The 23,411-nt window shown below is 37.5% G+C and overlaps 1 protein-coding gene across 2 annotated transcripts in view; it reads right to left on the bottom strand.

Moving 5' to 3' along the window:
- Rc3h1 (ring finger and CCCH-type domains 1) overlaps positions 1-22,493 on the bottom strand; it is a 77,316-nt gene extending 54,823 nt beyond the window's left edge. For both annotated transcript variants that reach the window (XM_046430018.2, XM_058574475.1), the window contains exon 1: positions 22,379-22,493. The gene's annotated coding sequence lies outside the window, so the exon portion shown is untranslated. The remainder of the gene's footprint in view (positions 1-22,378) is intronic.
- Positions 22,494-23,411: the final 918 nt, after the last annotated feature.

Below are 23,411 nucleotides of genomic sequence, written 5' to 3'. Positions count from 1 at the left end.
TCCGTGAGCATGCCAGGCGAGCACGCTACTGCTTGAGCCACATCCCCAGCCCCCTGAACCCTTAAATTTTGAAAGGGCTTTATCTTGAGTTTTCTTTTCTCATCATTTTCCAGTTTAAAATCCTGAAATAGTTTCTCATTATATTTAGAATAAAATGCAGATTTCTTACTCTGGTTTAAAAAGCCCTGAATGATATGACTTCTAATTATCTCTCAAACTACTTTTTTTTTTTTGGTACTGGGACTTTTAACCCAGGCACTCTTTACATCCTCAGCCCTTCTGATTTTGAGACAGGGTCTCACTAAGTTGTGTAGGGCCTCAGGCATTAAGTTGCTAAGGCTGGTCTCAAACTTGCCTTCTGCCTCAGCCTCCAATTTTAATTTTTGAACACTGTTCCCATCACTGGATCTGAGTGCTAACTATTCTGTTAATCTTTGAATCAAAGGCCACTCTAGGTAATTTCCAAAGCACAAAAAATGTCAGCCACTCTTGGTAATTTCCAAAGCACAAAAAATGTCAACTTCTCAGCTTTCCCTGACCACTTATACTACCTAACAATCTTTATTATTACTCTCATTCTACCACAACGTTTAAATTCTCTGAAACATTTCTGCCATCTGTAAATTTACTGATATTTTGTTTTTCAAAGTCTATTTTCTCCTATTAGAATACTATCTCCAGGAGGGCCGGGATTGTGGCTCAATGGCACAGCACTTACCTCACACATATGAGGCACTAGGTTCCATCCTCAGCACCACATAAAAATAAATAAATAAAATAAAGGTATTGTGTTCACCTACAACTTTAAATAAAAGAATACCATCTCCAGCAAAGCAGAGACCAAATCTGTCTTATTCACAACCAAAGTTATAGATACTCACTTCAATTCAAGTACACTAAAAAGTTTAGAATTCAGAGACCTGCCAACAATCTCAACATGATTCATAAAACCTTCTCATGAATCTCAAAGTATTTAAAGACTTCAGATTAAGAAATTCTAACCTGTACTGCTCCTTTACAACTCTTAAAAGTCTAATAAGTATTTGAGATTTATTATATGTTTAGCACTCTGAAATATGAAAAGCAAGGAGTTAAATATTTAATATTTCCTTGCTTTCCCATGAAATTTCATGTAAATGTGGCTATAAACAAGATTTGTAAATTATTCTGTTGTAACATAAAACTGTATTGGTGAAAGATACCTCAAAGAACATCTAGTTCTAGCTTAATTAGTTTTCTAACATAAGATGACTAACTTTACATATGTCCCTACTAGTAACAAGTATTGTTATGCTTTTCAAATACTTTTCATTTAATCTTTAAGGCCTAAGTAGTTGGCAATTTCCTTTATTTTTATTAAAAAAATAATATTCAGAGAACTCATCCAAGGTTACATAGGGAGTAAGCAGGTAAACTCAACTCACAATCACCTTAGGTCTACTTGACACTAAAATCTTTGAGGTATCCACCGCATCAGTTTAGCATGGAGTAGGCTGAAGAAAAGAGAAGCAAAAATTTCACTCAAAAATCACACACTTGGGCTGGGGATATGGCTCAAGCGGTAGCAAGCTCGCGTGGCATGCGTGTGGCCCAGGTTCGATCCTCAGCACCACATACAAACAAAGATGTTGTGTCTGCCAATAACTACAAAAAAATAAATATAAAAAAAAAAGTCACACACTTTCTAAAGGCAGAAATGGGATTAAAAGCCAAATACACAGATTTGTGTTTTAGTGTCCCTTACAACCTAATTAGATTAATTTTACATACAAACTCATCACTGATAGCGTCATATTGAAAATATAACAAACAATATGTGGCCTAGATTAAGTCATCCATTAGCCTTGGAGAAACAATGTAAAACTGTTTCATGCTCATTCTCTTTATCACATTCTCAAAGGCTTTGTTGGTGGGGAAAATAAGGATCACTGGCCTAAGCATATTGAAATAACTGTAGAAAACATAAAGGTATATAAAAAAGAAGAAATAATTCATATGAACATGTGTTCTGTATTTACACCACAATCTCAACAAACTCTTACAAAAATCTTTTCAAGTAATATTTATGTGGGTCAATGTTTTTTAAATGATTACAGTGAAATATCTCCCTCCTACCTCTATCTCCTATCCCCCTAGTTCTCATTTATCTCACAGATAAACCATTATATTACTTTCCTTTTAATTAAGCATGTAGATCAACATATAACTAATTGGAAAGAAAGTACTTTAAATGCTATTATTCAAAATTTTCTGTCTCTTCATTAAGTTTTCTTACAAATTATAGCTAAAAATATTTTTTCATTCTCAGTAAAAATTAAATAATTCAGTTTTATTACACAACATGTTTTACTATATGTCCAGTAATAAGGATAAAAAATGATGAAGCTAAGTTATTCCATGCCTACATGGAACTTACTTGTTTCTTTATATTATATAAAAATAATAATTGTACAACTAAACACATGACTGCAAATTATGGTACATTATAGGATGGTAAAGTACAGGGAAATACAAGTGTTAAGAGATGAGACTAAAGAATTAGCCAAGGACTGAGAATGTAGCTCAGTAGTGGAATGCTTGACGTCATGGGTCAGATCCTTCCCTCTGGGAAAAAGGAAGGCCGTGGGGAGAAAAAGAAAAGAATTAGCAAGGATCAAATAACACAGGACCTTCCAACTCCTATTATGGTCATTAAGTGAAGAGTAACACACCTAATAAAATAGTTCTTAGAGACAATTATAACAAGCTTGATATATGTACTGTGTATATTGTATATGCTGTTAATTGTATACACTGTGAGTATAAGAACAATTTCCACTCCCTCATTTCCAAACATTTTTTTAAGTTTCTCAAACAGTTGTTTTTATCATCTTTAAACACAAAATATATCTGAAATACACAGGATATATAGTTGAATAAATATAATAAGTGTTTTTTCAGTCAAGAATAAACATATGAGCTAGATGCATTGGTGCACACCTGTAATTCCAACAGCTAGGGAAGCTAAGGTAGGAGGATTGAGAGTTCAAAGCCATCCTCAGCAACTCAGCGAAGCCCTAAGCAACTCAGCAAAACCCTGTCTTTAAATAAAATATTAAAAAGTGGCTCAGGAGTTAAGCGCTCCTGGGTTCAATCCCCAGTACCAAAAAAAAAAAAAAAAGAAAAAGAAAAAGAAAAAGAAAAAAACAACATCAAAACCAATAAAACACGCACATGAAATGAAATAATTAAAATACCAACACCCTTATGCAGGACAAAGAGATGACTCATGTCCCAGACACCACGAGATTTCATCATGATACTCAGAACAGAGAACAATTTAAAACTTCTTAATTATTCTGGCATTTTTCATTTAATATTTTTTGGTCCACTACTGACCATGGGTAACTTTGTCCAGCATATCCATATTGCATATGCTACCTGCTTATTAGCTGCCTAACTGTCTTCTGGTTATCAGATCAACATTGTTTATGTTGAAGTAACCCTTTTACTTAAAAATGGCCCCAAAGAAAAAGATTAGTGATGCAAAGATTAGTGATGCAAATTCAAACACCACCACACACTTTATTTTAAAAAATTTATTAGTTATTGATGGACCAATACAGAAGGACAGGGGCTGGGGTTGTGGCTCAGCAGTGGAGTGCTCACCTGGCATGTGCAGGACCCTGGGTTCGATCCTCAGCACCACAAAAAAATAAATAGGTGAAATAAAGGCATTGTGTCCAACTACAACTAAAAAATAAATATTAAAAAAAAAACACAGAAGGACAGATTAACTTTGGTCCTTTGTGGCAATGCTGCGGGGTATAAAGGAAAAAACACATACATGTATGTGAACACACATGACACAGTACCATACATATTAATAAATTCCATATGATTCATGATTTCAGGCATTCACTAGGGGTCTTAGAAAATATCCCAAGGATAAGGGGAATATAAATACATGTTTAAAGCAATGCTGTAATGCAGTTATCATCCCAATTTAAAAAAAATAAAAAACCCTAAGTACAGAGAAATACCCAATGTCAGTAAGTGGCAGGACTATGATTCAAACACAAGCCCAAATCTTAAGCTGGTACTTTTTTTTTTTTTTTGGTACTGGGGATTGAACTTACGGGTACTCAACCACTAAGCCACATCCCCAGCCCTATTTTGTATTTTATTTAGAGACAGGGTTTCACTGAATTTCTTACCATCTCACTTTTGCTGAGGCTGGCTTTGAACTCCTGATCCTCCTGCCTCAGCCTCCCAAGTTACTGGGATTACAGGCATGCACCACCACACATTTTTATTTTTTATTTTATTTTTAAAAATTTATTAGTTACTGATGGACCTTTATTCATTTGTATGTGGTGCTGAGAATCGAACCCAGTGTCTCACTCATGCTAGGTAAGTACACTAACACTGAGCCACAACCCCAGCCCCTACCACGACACACTTTTAAACACCACAGTTTGTTTCACCTTACAGATAGAAGTTAACAGTCACTAACATGAAGAAGATTTGGGGAATGATGGAAATGTTCTAAAACTGATGACAGTGATGGTTACAATTATTTATTATGATTACTATTATAAATCATATATTATTATGATTTGTACAATTAAAATACGTGAATTTTATGCTATGCAAATTAATTTCAAGAAAGCTATTAAAATAATCACTAAACTTTTTTAAAAATAAAGTTTAGTTTTCACATTTTTAAACATAATAATTTAGCTAGGCATGGTAGCGCACATCTGTAACACCAGCTACTCAGGAGCAATTTCCAGGTCAGATTTGGGCGTCCTAGTGAGACTCTGCCTCCCCACAAAAATGGCTGGAGATTTGGGGAATGATGGAAATGTTCTAAAACTGAACAATGGTAGGATACCCCTAGGTTCAATCCTCCTATATCTTAAACTTTCATAAAAATATAGACTATTCAAATTTGTTCTATGAGCACAGCAATAGATTTATTAAATAGCTAAATTACCTTGCTTTGAAGATTTCATTTAAATGTATTACAAATTTACTGCCATCTCCTCTATTACAGATTTATTTTATCTGTCTGATTTAGAAAGAAAATGGAAACTAAAATCCATTAACTATCTATTCTGGGCTAATCACTCCTCTGAAGTATCATTATACCCATTTTATATATAATAACTCAAGGTTGCGTAGCATTATTGGCCCAAAGCTAATAAATCATTGAACTGGAACCCAGGTCTTAGGTGAATGTGAAGTGTAATTTTGCCTGAGGAAAACATTAAACAAACCTTATTGTCTATAAGAAAATCTTCAATCTCTTCCCACCCCAGAAATTAGTTTTTAGAATCATGATTTTTGACCTTAATTTCCATTTCTCTGGAACATTTCAATAGCAAGCAGGACCACATTAAGAGAAAAAGAAAAAATTTATCTTGAAAAATGAAGGCAGGAAATAACACAAAGAAAAATAAACATTTATTTTTATATTTTGTATTTGAATTCTCAGCAGAACATCAATCAACTGAGAAGAAATAAGAGTCTTAAGATTTGAGGAGGGCTGGGGATGTGGCTCAAGCGGTAGCGCGCTTGCCTGGCGTGTGTGCGGCCTGGGTTCGATCCTCAGCACCACATACAAACAAAGATGTTGTGTCCGCCAAAAACTGAAAAATAAATATTAAAAAAAAAAAAAAAAGATTTGAGGAAACCTGAGGTTTTTCCAGTAATAATACCCTGTGGAGACCCAATTTTGTTGGAAAAATTTCTTCCCCTAATATATGGATTTAATTATAACCCTATAGTATACAACACCCTATATTTGAATAACCTAATATGCTAATGTTGGTACAAATGGACAAGTACCTGAGTCAGATATAAAGAGAAGGGCTATTGAGCTAGAGAAAAGCCTGAAAGTGGAACTTGCTAAACGGGTGAGGAAATATGAAAAGTATTAATTCAGATGACTTAATTTTTCACAGTGTTAAGGCAAAAAGAAACATTTTTAGCTCCAACTAAATTTAGGAGGAAATGCAGTAAAGTGGGACAAAAACCATTAATGGGGAAGCTGCCTGACCTTCAGTTGAAACAGAGAATCCCATGAAAATGTTAAATGACAGCCTTTATTTAACTTCATGTATATAGATGAATCTTTGGACTCAAGTTATGTATTGTATGTAAATGTGCTACACCAAGGGGACATTAGCAATTATTACAGAGGTGACGAAATGAAATGGTCAGACTCAAAAGCAACATCTTTAAAGGAGCTCTGAGATAAAGGAAAATTTAAGAAATATATCAAAAAGCAAACAGTTATTCTTTTTTTCAGTTTTTGCATTAACACTATTGAATATTATATATACTATACTGTACTGTCAAGTATATAACTATGTCATCACCATTTAGTGGTAGGCCAAAAACCAAGGACATAATGAAAACTGATTACTAAAATCAAGAATATTCTGGAATATACTTTACATTTAAGCTTATTCATTTTTTTGTTAACTGCTTTTAAATTAAACAGATTTCTAAAACTGGTTGTTTTCTTTGTGAAATTTGATGTCTTTTCTTAATTATGCCTTTAAAAAAAATTAAGGGGCTGGAGTTGTGGATCAGCTGTAGAGTGCGAGATGCTGGGTTCGATCCTTAGCACTACATAAAAATAATAAATAAATAAATAAATAAATGTATTGTGTCCAACTATAAGTTAAAAAACATCATCAATATAATTTGGTCCCAATACAAAAGACACATGAATAAATGAGACTAGGCCAAGTGTTTTAACAAGACCTAATTTTTCAAGTCATCTTTGCAATTAGTTCTGCTACTGCAATAATGCTCATTTTTATACAGGAAGTTTGCTCCTCCTGTTCCAGAAGTTATTTTGAGATACAATGATAAATCTGATTGGCAAATAACTGATAATTTTAAATAGTGAGGACAAATGCTCACAAGGAAAAGAAAACCTTAACCTGTGCCAAATATATGTTTTCAGATCATTTGTTAAGCACTATCCCATGGAATTCTGAGGGATCTGATAAAATTGAGACATTTTAAAGGATGGCACTAACATAGTTGGTGCTCTACATCCTTGAATTCAACCAATCAGGAATAGAAAGTGCAGTTAGGATGGGCATAGTGGCTCACACATGTAATCCCAGCTACAGGGAGGTCTGAGACAGAAGGATACAAAGTTTGTAGTCAGTCTTGGCAACTTAGCAAGACCCTGTCTCAAAAGTGAGAAAGACTTGAGGATGTAATGCAGTGCACAGATGACTGGTAGTAGTTTTTAGCAATAAAGAATGTTTGAAATAAGGTATGCAAATTAGGGGCCGGGCACTACAGATCAAATGTGGGGCACTCTAACAACTGAGCAATATCCCCAGACTCCCATGTATGCTAGGCAAGCGCTTTACCACTGAGCTACATCCTCAGCCTCCAAAGGCCCCCAGCCCCTTTTATTGTTTGTTTTGAGACAGGTTCTTGTGAATCTGCTGAGGATAGTCTCAAACCTGTAATCCTCCTACTCTGGCTCCCAAGTCACCACCACACCTGCTATATATTAAGTTCTTTAGATATAATGCTACTTTACAGTCAATGGACTACAAGGTTGTATAAAGTAACTTTTATATGCATTGGGCAACCAAAAAAATTTGTGCGACTACCTTTATTCCAATATTTGCTTTACTGCTATAGCCTAGAACAGAACTCCCTCCCAGAATCCCCAAGGTATGCCTATAGATACTCCAAGTTCCTTAGAAATCAAAGAATATTAGAGTTTTTTCCTATTTTCTCTATGGTTCTAATACATATGAAGTCATCCTACATATATTAGAAATCTTATTAATTAGGCTTCTAGGAAGCTACTAGTTAAGAAATCTAGGGAAGGGCGTGGTGACACACATCTGTAATTCCAGAGGCTTGAGAGGCTGAGGCAGGAGAATCACGAGTGCAAAGCCAGTCTTAGCAACTTAAGAAGACCCTAAGCAAATCAGCAAGTCCCCGTCTCCAAATAAAATATTTCTTAAAAAGGGTTGGGGATGTGGCTCCATGGTTATGTGCCCCTGAATTCAATCCCCAGTACAAAAAAAGGGGGGGAATCAATCAATCAATCCACGAATCTAGGGCCTTACCATTTAGAGGTTCCAAGGGATTAGGCTCCACAGGTGTAGATTGGGCTATGCTGTCTTTAAATCTAGACTCTCGCCCCATGCTAAAACTAAATATTCAAGGACATGACTTTATTGGGCTACTGGACACAGGTGCTGACCTTAGCATAATATCTCGTCAAGAATGGCCAAAACACTGGCCATTACAACAAGCCACTCAAACGCTTCGAGGCCTAGGAGTGGCAACTAATCCCCATAGAAGTGCAATGGTATTAGATTGGAAGGATCCTGAAGGATGTGAAGGAACTATACAGCCCTATGTATTGGATCATCTTCCTATAAATTTATGGGGACGAGATGTCCTAGATCAATTAGGTTTGACATTAACAAATAACATCAATCCTAATGCGCCCACTACTAGGGCTAGACAAGGCTTTAGGAAAGAAGAAAGATTAAGAGAACAAGAACAAGGTATGACAGCACCAATTCAAATAGATGAAGAAACAAATAGACATGGATTGGGTTTTCAGAAAGGGCCACTGAGACAATCAAAATTACTTGGAAATCAGAAAGACCAGTGTGGGTTCCTCAGTGGCCCCTGACTAAAGAAAAGATACAAATAGCCCATGACCTGGTCAAACAACAATTAGTGGAAGGACATATACAACCTTCCGTATCTCCCCATAATACTCCCATTTTTGTCATTAAAAAGAAATCTGGTAAATGGAGATTATTGCAAGATTTAAGAGCCATTAATAATGAGATGGTTATTATGGGACCTGCTCAATCAGGGATTCCCCAATTGTCTGCTTTACCAAAAACCTGGTATGTTTTAGCTATAGATATTAAAGATTGTTTTTTTTTTCAATTCCAATTCATCCCGAGGATAGTCCACATTTTATTTACTATCCCTGCACTAAATCATGAAGGTCCTGATCAGAGATACGAATGGAAAGTACTCCCTCAAGGGATGGCTAATAGTCCAACTATGTGTCAAATTTATGTTAACAAAGCAATCCAGCCACTTAGAAATCAAAATCCTGAACTACAAATATTTCACTATATGGATGATGTGTTATTGGCACATAAAGATAAAAACACATTGCTAGAATGTTATGTCACACTTACAAATTTATTAAAAAATTATAATCTAGAGATAGCAATAGATAAAGTACAATTAAATCTTCCAATTAATTATTTAGGGGTTTTATTATCCTCAACCATGGTCCGTCCACCCAAAATTCAAATACGGGTAGATCAACTCAAATCACTTAACGACTTTCAAAAGTTATTAGGAGACATAAATTGGATAAGGCCTTATCTAGGCATACCAACAGGAGAATTGGGACCTTTATTTGATATTCTAAAAGGTCCATCAGATCCAAATTCACCCCGCATGTTGACGCCTGAAGCAAGAAAGGCATTAAAAATCATTGAAACATATATGGAAAATATGCATTTGGATAGAATTGATATAAGTTTGCCTTTATTATTTATTGTACTGCCAACAAAAAATATTCCTACAGGAGTATTCTGGCAAAAAGGTCCATTATTGTGGATACATTTATCTTATTCTCCTAACACTATTCTTACTAGGTATCCTGAGGCTGTAGGACAATTAATACTCAAAGGAATAAAAGCAGTAAAGGGAGTGTTTGGGATTTCTCCCAATAAAATTATTACTCCATATACTATAGATCAAATTGATGAGTTAGCTAATGAGTTAAATACTTGGGCAATAATCATGTGTAAATCTAATGTTTCATTTGACAATCACTTACCGTCTAATCCTTTGTTGTCTTTTTGGTCTAAACATCCTGTAGTTTTTCCAAAGATGCAAAAAAAAACCCTATCATGAATGCTCCAAATATATTCACTGATGGGTCAAATAATGGTACAGCAGCAGTAGTTACCCCTTATCAAACTTTTACATTTTTAGTACCCAAACAATCAGCTCAAAAGGTAGAGCTTAATGCAGTATTACAAGCTTTTATGATGTTTAAAGATTCTGTATTTAATTTATTTTCTGATAGTCAGTATGTAGTTAATGCTATAGTATCCCTTGAAGATGCTGGTAGGATTTCCCCTTCTTCTACTGTTTTCTCTTTGCTTTCCACTATACAAAGTCTAATCTGGGACAGAAAAGATCCATTCTTTATAGGACATATCAGGGCACATACAGGATTGCCTGGAGCCCTTAGTTTGGGCAATGAGTTAGCAGATAAATCTACACATGACATACATATTTTCTCCACAATAGAAGAAGCTATAAATTTTCATAAAAGGTTCCATGTCAATGCTAATACTTTACAAAAGCGTTTTAAAATAACTAAAGAACAAGCCCGACATATAATAAAACAATGTCAAAATTGTGTGACATTTTTACCACAAGTTAATCTTGGAGTCAATCCTAGAGGACTGATACCTAACCATATTTGGCAGATGGACGTCACACACTTGCCAGAATTTGGAAAATTAAAATATTTACATGTTACAGTTGATACTTCTTCCGGATTTCTGATGGGCTCCCTTCATGCCGGAGAAAAAACTAAAGATGTTATAGCTCATTGCTTACAAAATTTTGCCACTGTGGGCGTTCCAAAACAGTTAAAAACCGATAATGGTCCTGGTTATGCGTCCACCTCTTTTAAACAATTTTGCTCATCATTTGGCATTACTCACATAACAGGAATTCCATACAATCCACAAGGACAAGGCATAGTTGAAAGAGCTCATCAAACTATTAAAATGTACTTATTAAAACAAAAGGAGGGAATTGGAAAGGGGTATATATCCCCCAAAGATAAACTTAAAATAACCCTTTTTACTCTAAACTTTTTAAATTTGGATTCATCAGGGCTTAGTGCTGCGGAAAGACATTTGTATCCAAAAAATGTACATAAGCCTAAGGTACTTTGGAAAGATATTCTAACAGGACAATGGAAAGGTCCTGACCCAGTGATAGTCTGGAGTCGGGGCTCTGTTTGTGTTTTTCCACAGGGAGAACAGCAGCCGATTTGGATTCCAGAGAGATTAACTAAAACAATTTCTACAGACCAAAAGGAAAATGATTCGACTCAAATCCATAACAGCTGATATCCAGATCTCCAGCTTGGCTATTCTTACATCTGCAACAGTGATTAACCAGGATGCTTTTTTCAATATCTATTTTACTATTGCTTTTTCCCACATCATAAAGTTCTATTTTATTTTTGAGCTCATACAGACCTAGGTTAATGTTTTTTCTGATCAGTTTTATTTTTTGACTGTGGAGTTTTTGAACATTGCAATGGAGATTTCACCTAGGTAAAGCTACAAGGCCTTTACTATTGTCTTATGTGTTATATGTTACGTGTGCACACTTCTGTTTTGTGTTGTATGTCTGTATGTGCATATGTCCATATATCACATATGAGGAGCGCTCATGCACATGGATCCAAAAAAAAAAAATTTTTTTTTATTATTCACGTGATTTTAATAGTTTAATTTAATTTGGGTAAACAGCTGTTGAGGATTGTTTTAATATATGAACAAATAGAAGGTTAACAGATCTGTTTGTTTACTTTCACCTTTCCTTTTCATTATATTTAATAATTCTGTTCAGGATAATGTAAATAGTTCTAAATATTGTTTTCTTAGTACCTGTTGAAATGTTACATATTTTTTTTTTAGCATCATTGTCAAAATTCCTATTTTCATCCCAGTGCCGGTGAAGACAAAGATAAAACCAAACTACAACTTCTTCGAGAGTTATCACAACAAACCGTGTAAACTGATACATCAATGATTTATAACTCAACAAGTAATGCTCAATCAATGAGTCGATTTATTTTGGAAGGATATGGACATATTGATAGATTCCTCTGCTTTGAACTGCTTACAAAACTTGCCTGGACTATGTATCACTTGTATGCTTTATTTTGGGAGGATATGGACATATTGATAGATTCCTCTGCTTTGAGCTGCTTACAGAACTTGCCTGGACTATGTATCACTTGTATGCTTTGTGATCTATTTGTTGATGCAGCGAATTATGGTAGTGCTAGCGTATCTTTGCTGATGTGTCACCAGTGATGTAATTTTTCCTAGGAGCCGTTAATTGACTTGGTGTCATGACATTTCTGTATCCTCCTCCCTTCTACTAGTGATGGTCTAATTTTGGGGGCCAACAGAGGTGAGGTAAAGAACCTCACCCCCCCACCGACACCAAGGGCCAAATTTGGGGGCCAACAGAGGTGAGGCAAAGAACCTCACCCCCCCACTGGTACATAGGCCTATCCACAAGTATGACTATATGCTGGACCGGTAGTCAGTGACGGGTATGATCCAATTGCAGTGGTATCAACCTAAGACAGGAGGCTGACGCCTAAAAGTCAGTTTTCCGATGATGGGTAAGAACCATATGTTAAATTGGACAAACCTAACAGGCACGGTCCCTAGCCAGATTGCTTGTTACTTAAACAGAAGGGGGGAGATGCTAAGAGCCAAGTATATGATGCATGGCATTTTTGGTCGGAAAGGTGACGCCAGCTAGCCATTGAGATGATATGATTATGTTAAGATTTGCATTCATATGGATATTGGACTCCTGCTGTTCACCTAGGCCGGCTACGGGACTCCTGGAGAGTTCCCATTGGTTGGGGAAGTACAGTAGGAGGGAGTTCCGGGGGAGGAGCTCTCTCTGCAGGTCCGGGAGGAGGCCACGTGGGTGGAAAAAATCTTCCCGGGTGCGTACTGGACATTGGCGGCAGTTTCAAAAAATAATAAAGTTTGTTCCTGCTTGAGTGGCTCATGATTTTGTGCCCAGCCAGACTGCGGCAATTTAGAGACAGGGTCTCAAGTGAGTTGCTTAGTATCTCACTAAATTTCTGAGGCTGGCTTTGAACTCTTGATCCTACTGCCTCAGCCTCCCAAGCTTCTGGGATAACAGGCATTATTTTTTTTTAATAAATTTAATTTAATGATAGGCTAGATTTAAGCAGAGTGACAGTTTTAATCAAAACAGATGAGGCCCGGGGATACAGTTCAGTTGGTAGAGTGCCTGCCTTGTGTGCACAAGGCCCTTGGTTCAATCCCCACGAAAGAAGAAAAGAAAAGAAAGGAAAGGAGGAAAGGAAGGAAGGAAGGAAGGAAGGAAGAAAGAAAGAAAAAGGCAAACTGCTCTCAATGAGGTATTTAGTATAAAAATTCACATATGGGGCTGGGGTTGTGGCTCAGTGGTAGAACACCTGCCTCACACACATGAGGCACTGGGTCCAATCCTCAGCACCACATAAAAATTATGTCCATCTACAACTAAAAAAAATAAATTAAATTCACATATACAATAAGGATTTTAAAAGCAGTAATTACAGGGAAAGCATTTCAAAATGAAGATTAAAATTTAGGTGTCTTAAAAGTATAGTACTTACATATGAAAGACTACTATGTTTTTTTCCCCTCTGTGATACTGGGAATTGAACCCAGGGGGGTATTCTACCACTGAGCTACATCCCCAGACCTTTTTAAGTTTTAGTTTAAGACAAGGTCTCACTAAGTTGGTCAAACTGGTTTTGAACTTGCCTCAGCCTCCCAAATTGCTGGGACTACTTCTACAGAATGTCCTCACAAAAAAGGCTTTGTCAGCAAGTATAACTAGTACAGAGAGGGTAAAATCAAGACCATATACAGTGTAGCCACCTTTACCAAAAGACTAAGTACAAATATAATTTATCTGAAAAGTAAAAGAGACTGATATAAGGCGTGCACACGTGTATGTGCATGTGAGAGAGACAGAAAGACAGAGATACACACTAGAGATTGAACCCAGGAGTGAGAGACAGACACTGGGGACTGAAGGGGGGCGGGGGAGAGGGAGAGGGAGACACACACACACACACACACACACACACTGGGGATTGAACCCAAGAGAGAAAGAGAGAGACAGACACTGGTGATTGAACCCAGGAGAACACTGGACTACACTAACCCCCATATCTTTCTTTCTTCCTTTATCTCTTTTTCTTTCTGCAGACAGGTTCTTTCTATGTTGCTCAGGCTGGTCTTGAAGACTAGAATCATCCTCACGCCTCATACCTGACAGCATAATATTTTAAATTACAAAGTATATAATTAGTCCCAAATAACCTCTTCAAAGGTGCTTATAACTTCTAAAAGCAACCCAGTGGCAATCCCAAGAGAAAACCAGAAAAAGGAGATCCAGATTTTAATCCCAACTCTGCCGTTTATTGGTTCTGAGACCTATATATCTTCCCTAAATATTCAAAATGTTTAGAGAAAAATACAAAAGAAAAAGATAGCTCCAGATTTTAGGGACAAAGAAGAATGGAATAAAAGATGTTATGAAGAGAAACATGAAAAACCTTACTATTAGGATTAGAAAGTACCAAAAATACAGGCTTAAGGAAAAAATGTAAATTATTTAAGTTCCTCAGAGTGAAGATAAATAAAGAACTAAACCTTGAACATGTAAGTGCTTTTCAATGTGCAGCCATTTACCATGTGTGTTTATTAAGCCCTTGAAATGTGCTGGTGAGACTGTGGACTAAATTAAACGTTATTTAATTAAAATGTAAATTTATCCAAACATCAGACTATTATTCAGTGGTAAGACGAAATGAGCTTTCAAGTCATGAAAAGATATGAAAGAACCTTAAACACATTTCACTATGTGAAAGAAACCATTATGAAAAAGCTACATACTGTATGACTTCAAGCATGTGACATTCAAGAGGCAAAACTATGGAAACAGTAAAAAGATCAGTGTTCACCAGGGGTTTAGAGGGAGATGAAAGAGATAAAGAAAAAATGAAACACAAGGCATTTTTAAGGCAGTGAAACTGTTCTTCAAGACTCTACAATAGAGTGGACACATAACATCAGCCATATGACAAAACTCACAGAATTGTACAATGACACAAGCATGAAACCTAACGTAAACCATGGGTTTTATTTGTTTTAACCCAAGGGTGCTCTAATACTGTACTGTATCCCCAGACCTTTAAATTTATTTTTATATTTTAGACAGGGTCTTGTTAATGTGCCCAGGCTGGTCTAGAACTTGCAATCCTCCTGCATCAGCCTTCCAGAGTAGCTAACCTAATATCTGTAGTTAACTGTGGTTAATAATGGTTCATCAAGTTTAACAAATGCATTACAAGAAATGCACTATAGAAATACAAAATGCCAACACAGGAAACTTTGAGAGAATTCTACTTTTTATACAATTTTTCTATAAACCCAGAACTTAAATAATACATGCAGCCAGCAGCTGGTATTGAACAGCACAGGCAAATGTAAAAATGAAAGATTGAGGGCTGGGGTTGTGGCTCAGCGGTAGAGCGCTTGCCTGACAAGTGTGAGGTCCTGGGTTCAATCCTCAGCACACATATAAATAAATAGATAGATACATAAATAAATAAATAAGAGATCCACTGACAACTAAAAAATATTTTTTAAAAAATGAAAGATTGGGCTGGGGATGTGGCTCAAGCGGTAGCGCGCTCGCCTGGCATGCGTGCGGCCCGGGTTCAATCCTCAGCACCACATACAAACAAAGATGGGTATGCCGAAAACTAAAAAAAAAATAAATAAATATTAAAAAATTCTCTCTCTCTCTCTCTTAAAAAAAATCTTTAAAAAAAAATGAAAGATTGATATGGGAAGAAAATGAGAATGGTAATATTAAGAATTATTTCAGGAATGGGGCTGGGTTTTTAGCTCAGCAGTACAGCGCTTGCCTCACACATGCAAGGCACTGGGTTCGATCCTCAGCACCACATAAAAATAAAGATATTGGTCCATCTAAAACTAAAAAATAATAATAATAATTTTTTTAAAAAAAGAATTATTTCAGGAAGAGGGTAGAACAAGGTGGATGAACATGATCAATGCATGATATGCAATATCAGTGAATCCCATAAATGTGTACAATTAATGTTTTAATAATTACTTTAAAAAATACTTTATTTCTGACTGCCACTGCCACTACATGTACAGTTAATTCTAAATTACACAGTTTTTATGTTGCTTTAATATTAAAATATTATACAACTTTTTCAAACATTTTAAATAAAAACCTTTCTAAAATTACTTTTGTAAACAGAACTTAAAGAACATAAAATGTATTAAATGGATACTAGTTATTAGGTATGACAGTAAAAATATATATTATATCATTTAAATTTCCAAACAACCTTTAAAAAAAGATATTACCATTTCTGTTTTTAGGAATGAGGAATTATAAAGTCTGAAGCAGAGCCCCTGCCTAGCATGCATGAGGCTTAAGTTCACTCCCTAGAACTGCAAAAAAATAAAAATTCAAAATGCTACTGACGCAAATATGAAAGCACAGAAATTCAAATATTATAGACTTGATCTTTTCCTAGAAAAAAATTTACTTTACTGAGTTGTGAATATTTTTGTAAAAAGGAGAGAAAGATTAGTTTCAAAATTTAAATCCTTATTTTGGACTAGACAGAGGGGAGTGAAAACAGGGGAGGGGACGTGGGGGAATGACAGTAGAATGAATTGGACAATGTACCCTATGTGCATATATGATTACATGACCTGTGTAACTCTACATCATGTACAACCAGACAAATGAGAAGTTATACTCCATTTATATATGATTTGTCAAAATGCATTCTAATGCCAAGTATATCTAAGTAGAACAAATTTTTTTAAAAAATTAAATTCTTCCGTTTAGATATCTCCACTACAAATCTTTACTAATAACAAGAAATGTATTTTTCAGTGTTCATCATACATTTCAAGATTTCAATTAATTAGAAGTATTATTTTGAATTAAAGATATTAGTCCACTTTAATTCTTCTTCTTTTTTTTTTTTAAAAAAGTGTTACAAACCAATTGCCTCCATAATCATCTCAAGAATAGGATCAAGACTAAGGTTTCTAGAATTTATTCAAAACACCAGTTGTGGTGGCACAGACTTGTAGCCCCAGCTACTCAGGAGGCTGAGGAAACAGGAGGATCAATTGAGGAGCTCACGAGTTGGAGACCAGCCCAAAAATTATTCAACAATAAATTAATAAACGTCATGTCAGGCAAATCATAACTCTAGTGTTCTCAAAGATTAACTGAGTAGTTATAAAGTTGGAGTCAAAGATATGAAAGTATTTCAATCTAATTCTAAAAGTCTAATTCTAATGGTAACCTCAAGTAATGTATTTCAATTTCTTCTGTATATTAAGAAAAACTAAAAGGCAAACATGTTCTAGATAAGAGATTAAATAAGTATCAATTGCTCACATTTGTATAGAACATTAAATTTTAGTTAATTTCCACAACTCAATGAAGAAATACAAATGAGTTTAAGAAACTAAACTCTTTTGATTAAAGCTAAAACCAAAAACCGCTGTGACTCTCAACTGTTTCTTCCATATTGAGTTCCTGACAGCATGTTTATGGTATCTAAAGAAGGGATGCAAAGAATGAGCAACCCTACATGCATGATTATTCCTAGCAAGCACACCCCAAAGGTTTTTTGTTGTCATTGTTGTTATTGTTTGTTTTTGGCAATTTCACTTGTACATAGTCTCTTCCTCAATCTTGTTTGAATTTAATTTCATTTAAATCCACAGAAATAGAAAGCAGAATAATGATTGCTAGGGATTAGCAATTGCTAGGGGAATTTGGGGGTGATGAATTAAAAGTGGTAGTTGCACAACACTGTAAATATACTAAATGCCACTAACTGTTCACTTTGAAATGGTTAATTTTATGTAATGTGATTTTTTTCCCCCTCAGTAAAAAATTGTATGTTAATACATAGATAAAACTGACTCCCTGAAAAATCTTTACTTCTTTAAAAACACTGCTGAGCTGGGCGTAGTGGTGCATGCCTGTAATTCCAGCGACTGGCTGGAGGTAGGAGGATCCTGAGTTCAAAGACAGCCTCAGAAACTTAGGGAGGCACTTGCAAATTAGGGATACCCTGTCTCTAAATAAAATATAAAAAAAGGGCTAGGGATGTGGCTCGATGGTTAAGCACCCAAGTTCAATTCCCATACCAAAAACAAGCAAAAAAAAAAAAAAAAACACTGCTACTATATCCTAATGTTATTTGGATCTTAAGAGATTTTTAGATAAAAATGATTACAAGTTAAATTATTATTATATATGCACAGTAATAATCACTGAGGAGCATAACCAATGCCAGGAAAACATTATGAATTAATAATTAGTTTCTCACCTAGTATACAGAAAGCAAACAAAAATATTACATAAGAAGTAAACAGGCACAAGTCTAACTAACAATGGATTAAAAATAAATATACTGAAGCTAATCGTCTTGGGTACATAGGGAAACATTGCTGAAGATTGGTAAACTTCACACTTGAAAATATTAGAAATATAATAAATACTTAGAGGGGCTGGAGTTGTAGCTCAGAGATAGAGCACTTGCCTAGCATGTGTGAGGCACTGAGTTAGATCCTCAGCACCATGTAAAAATAAATAAAATAAAGGTATTGTGTTCGTCTACAACTAAAAATATATGTTAAAAAAAGAAATACTTAGAGAAACTCTGGACTCATAAAAATTCCTTTGTGTAAATGCCTATAACTTCCAAGGCCTGTCCAAATCCACTCTAGACTCCTTGATTAAGTAAAAGAAAAGGGGATCTTAAAATGGATCCCAGAGAACAGGCTCATTTTAAAATTTGACTATTTTGTTATACAGGTCAATCTGAGAAGTTAAGTCCTCTGAATCAAATTCTAAAGAATACCTAACCCCTGAGCATAGACAGGGCCAAAGCTAAACCAGGTCAGAATACTGTGCCAAGGAACATCCTGATCTGAGGTGTTCCTCTAACAGGGATCATTTATCAGTTTTCATTTTGTTGGACGCTGACTGCTTTCAAGATATATGCAAAAGACACTGATTAGACCCATCAAACTCCATATCAAATCCTAAGATATAAAGAAAAAATAAAATCCTTCAGAATTCTAAATGCCTAAAAAAAAAAAAAAAATTTAGAAATAAATAATTATAAATATTAGCTGACCAAACTTTAACAGTATTGAATGTTATTAATTTTTAAATTTTCACAAAATATTTTAAAGGTACCATTTAGGAACTATTTACATAACAAGTTAAAACCATGAAACAATCACAGCAAGGTCACAAATCTGTCCTATATAAACGATATAAATTTCTATATTTCATAGCATTCAGATCTAATAAAAACAAAAGCAAGTGTTACTTTGTGGTTTGCAAGACTGAACAATTTCTTCACCATATAAGTGAATATTTGGCAGGGTACAAATAATATTAAAAAGGAAATTAGAGGTAAGGGCAAGTACAGTATTACAAAACTGTTCACAGTTAAAAAAAACAAAAACTGTCATCACAGAAGATGCTTCAAGGTTTTTTTGTTTTGTTTTGTTTTGCAGTACTTGGGACTGATCCCAGGGGCATGTTACCATGAAGCTGCATTCCCAGCCCTTTTTATTTTGAGATAGTCTCCCTAAATTGCCCCACTAGCCTCAAACCTGTGATCCTCGTCCTGCTTCAACCTTCTGGAGTTGCTGGGATTACAGGTGAGCACCACTGTGCCCAAGTTGCTTCAAAGTTTAATAGTGACACATGGTGACAGCAGTAAAGCAGCTGGGACATAAATCCCAGGTCTGAGTAAGCTCTTTTATCTAGTAATTATGTGACTTTTTTGCTAATTATTTAGCTTTTCCAGCCTCAGAGTCTACACCAGTAAAATATCTCAGGTGGCAGGATCCCAAATTCAAAGCAGCCTCAACAACTTACAGAAGCCCTGAGCAACCCAGGAGACCCTGTCTCAAAATAAAAAATAGACAAAACAGAAAGAGCTGGTATATGGCTCAGCGGTTAAACATCCCTGGTACCAAAATAACCCACCAATACAGTAGCATAACTAGAAGGATTAAATGAGACGTTTTTAGTCACTCAAAAAATATGCTCTGAAAATATGTAATTTTATTTTATCTGAAATTCCCTTTTCCAATCTCTTCAAATGAATCAAACATATGTTAATTATAATTCTTAAAATATGGTTCCAAAATAAAGGAAATGTTTAAATATTACTGGAGAAAATATGAACTGAAATGAGACCCACTGAACTTGAAGATATGACAATAGAGGAATCACAAATCACATAACAGGTTTTTCTGGCATTGGGGATTAAACCCAGGGGCCCTTCACCACTAAGCTACATCACATCCATGGTCCTTTTTATTTTTTATTTTCTTTGTGTGTGTGTGTGTGTGTGTTGCTGAAAATTGACCTGAGGGACTCCTGCATGCCAAGCAAGCACTCTACATCCTCAGCAGGTCCTTTTTATTCTGAGACAGGATCTTGCTAAGTTGCTTAGGGCCTTGATAAATTACTGAGGCTGGCCTCGAATTTATAATCCTCCTGCCTCAGCCTCTAGAGTCATTAGGATTACAGGTGCAGGCCACCTCCATGGGCTCTCATGATAGTTTTGACAGATAAATAAACAATTCCCTAAAAAACTTCTCAATATTAAACAGAAAATAGGGACCCAGACTGAACCCAAAAATTACTGGCTCATTATTCAATTTCAAATAGAAAATTTTCCCACTTAAAAAATCTTTGTTTCAGGAAAATGTTATCAAATGATGTAAATAAATCCATGATACAACATAATGAGGTTTTTTTTTCCCCACAACCAAGCACACTGAATACTTGAAAATTACAAACTCACAAATCAGTACAATTGTTCTAATAGACTTTGGGGCACAAATAAATTTAAGCATCCCTATAATATAGACTTTACTTGGACTCTATGGGCTGAGGGGAAAAAGTGTTCTTTCTGAATTACTTATTCCCAAAAAAGTCACATTAGCAGGAGCCATGTGAAAGCTGAACATCCACAACATTATTTATGGTAGGCATAAAATGAACATTCTTTCACTCCAAATCCTAAACAACTTAGGTTAGCCTCCATGTTCACTCAATTGCTAGTGTATTCACCACGAATTTTGGTGGAAGAACTAAGAACTAGAATAGTGTTACTTATTAAACTTCACATAACCCGACAATGCTTTCGATTATTGCAAACAGGAACCCATCCTTATCAGAAATTTACCCTTAAAATAGATCAAAGATAGTAACTGGTATCTTGTCTGCCCAAATCAATCTTTCTCTCTAGAATATGAATAAATCCCTTAGATGAACCCTACAATTGAAAGTTAAAAAACAGTGGAAAGCAATGTTCTTGGATATATCCAAGCAATTTTAATATCAATTTCTGTGCACGAAGTTACAATCTGGAAGAGAAATAACTTATATCTTTTCTTTCTTCTTCACTTGGAAATTAATGTGGTAAATGCCTTGAAAACTTAAGTTTAGGAAAATTAGTGGCTAACTTTGAAGGCTGAGACACTACTACAGTACAGAGGAGCAAACAGAATGGAAGAGCTGTCTGTCTCCTTCAGCGTAAACACAACAGAACCATAGCTGTTTCTAATATTTGAAAAGTATTGGTAAAAGTTTTGAAATCTTACAAAATGTGCTTTTGATATTTCAAAGCCAAGAGGCAAAAGTTGGCCTTTTGAATAATTTTAGGACAAAATTAGGAAAAGGAGAGATTAGAACACCAGACAGGACCCCAGAAGCACCTCTCAGGGCTGAAGAAGTGCTTCCTGAAGTCCATTTTATGCTGCTTAATGCTCCTTCGGCTGCACGTTAATAATTCAAAACGGCTAGTCTGGATAAAAGTTCTATCCCAACATTACAATTTGCGCGTTGCCAGTCAGTGGCTTTGTCTGAGTTTCTTGGGCTGTTCCGGGCTCTCAAGAGGTATCGCTGCCTGCTCCACAGGGCCCTAGTCTCCGGTCGCCGTCCCCCGGGACGCGGCACAACCGCTGCCGGGAGCCGCCGCTCCGGGCGGTCTGCAGAGAGACACCCTCCACCCCGGCTACAGCCACTCGGCTGCGGTGGTGGTGGCACTTGGGCCGCTTTTTGCTTTTTCCTGAAGACACCTGCACACGCAATTTCCCCTCGCCGACAGGAGAAGGAAGACTGGGCCGTTGTCCCGGAGCCCGGGGAAAAGGACCCCGCGGGCCTCGGCGGCCAGCGGAGCGGCCTGCCCGCTGCCGCCCCGCCCGCCGCCGCCCGCCCCGCGGCACTCGCTGCGCGCCCCCGGCCCGGCGCCCCCGCCCCGGCTCGCGCGGCGGCCTGAGGCCTGCGGACGCCGGCTGCGGACGGGCCCGGCCACCGGCGGCGCAGGGCGGGACGAACCTCCGCCGCCGCCCATTGTTCCCCGCCGCGGCCGCCGCTCGCTCACCGCGCTGGTCCGAGCAGCAGCTCCTCTCAGCTCCGCGTCCCCGCGGCCGTCGCCACCGCCGCGGCAGCCGCCGCCGCCGCCGCTGCTACCATCGACGCTGACTCTGTCCCAGGCCGCCGGGCCTCGGCCGCTGCCGCCAGCGCCGCCTCCAGCCCCCCACCTGCTGCTGCCGAGGCCGCTCCTGCAGCAGGGGCCATCTTGTAGGTGGGCCTCCTCTTCCTCCTCCGCGTCCTCCGCCGCCCCGCCGCTCGTTGTCCTCGTCCCCTTCCTCTTCCTCAGACTCCGGCCCGCCCCGGAGACAGGGGCGTGGCCCGGAGAGGCTCCGCCCCCGGGGCGGGGCGGGCGGTGGAGTCGCCCGCGCGCGGCCGGGCGGTGGTGCTGCGAGCGCCCTCGGGCCGGGACGAGTGGAGGTGGGCTGCTCGGCGGCGCCAGCGTCCCGGCTGCGGTCCCACGCTCTCGGAGTGGGCCGTCCCTTCCACGTCTCCCCCACGTGTGCTTTCCCCTCCACCCTCTGTCCAGGCTCCCCGCCACACCGGCTATGCCCTTTCGCCACCCCGCTCCTAACGTCCCCAAAGAGTTGCGCCTCCCCCGCAGGGAACCACCCAGAGGCCAGGCCAGTCGCTGCTCGGAAACGTCTGTGGAGCAACATGAACAATAAGAACTGTAAGGGGTGGGAAGGGACAGCTTCCGCCTGGAAGAGCTCCTGCATCTGGACCTAACCTGTGACTGCAAAGTTTCTTGCTCCTTATGAAAAGGATGTTGTCTGGGTTTGAGAATGGGAGAGAGCTTCAAGGCAGGACCATTTAGCCAATCCCCTGCTTTTGAGAAGGGATAGAAATGCAATTCATTTAATATCGTACAAATTTTGTTAATTTCAACACCCATTTAATAGTCTCCACTCCACTCTGCGATTTGCTTCAATTCTTGGCCAAGAGAGCAGAGAATTCGTTCTTCTGTCCTTTCTTCATTATGTACATCAATCAAAGAAAAAAATTGTTAAGAAACTTCTGTCCCTAACTTAATAAAGTGAATC

The sequence above is a fragment of the Marmota monax genome, unplaced genomic scaffold (assembly GCF_021218885.2).
Source record: "Marmota monax isolate L192 unplaced genomic scaffold, Marmota_monax_Labrador192_F-V1.1 WCK01_AAM20220418_F8-fsc00055, whole genome shotgun sequence".
Lineage (NCBI taxonomy): Eukaryota > Metazoa > Chordata > Mammalia > Rodentia > Sciuridae > Marmota > Marmota monax.
The sequence above is the reverse complement of the archived record's forward strand: the minus strand, read 5'-3'. Positions and strand labels throughout refer to the sequence as shown.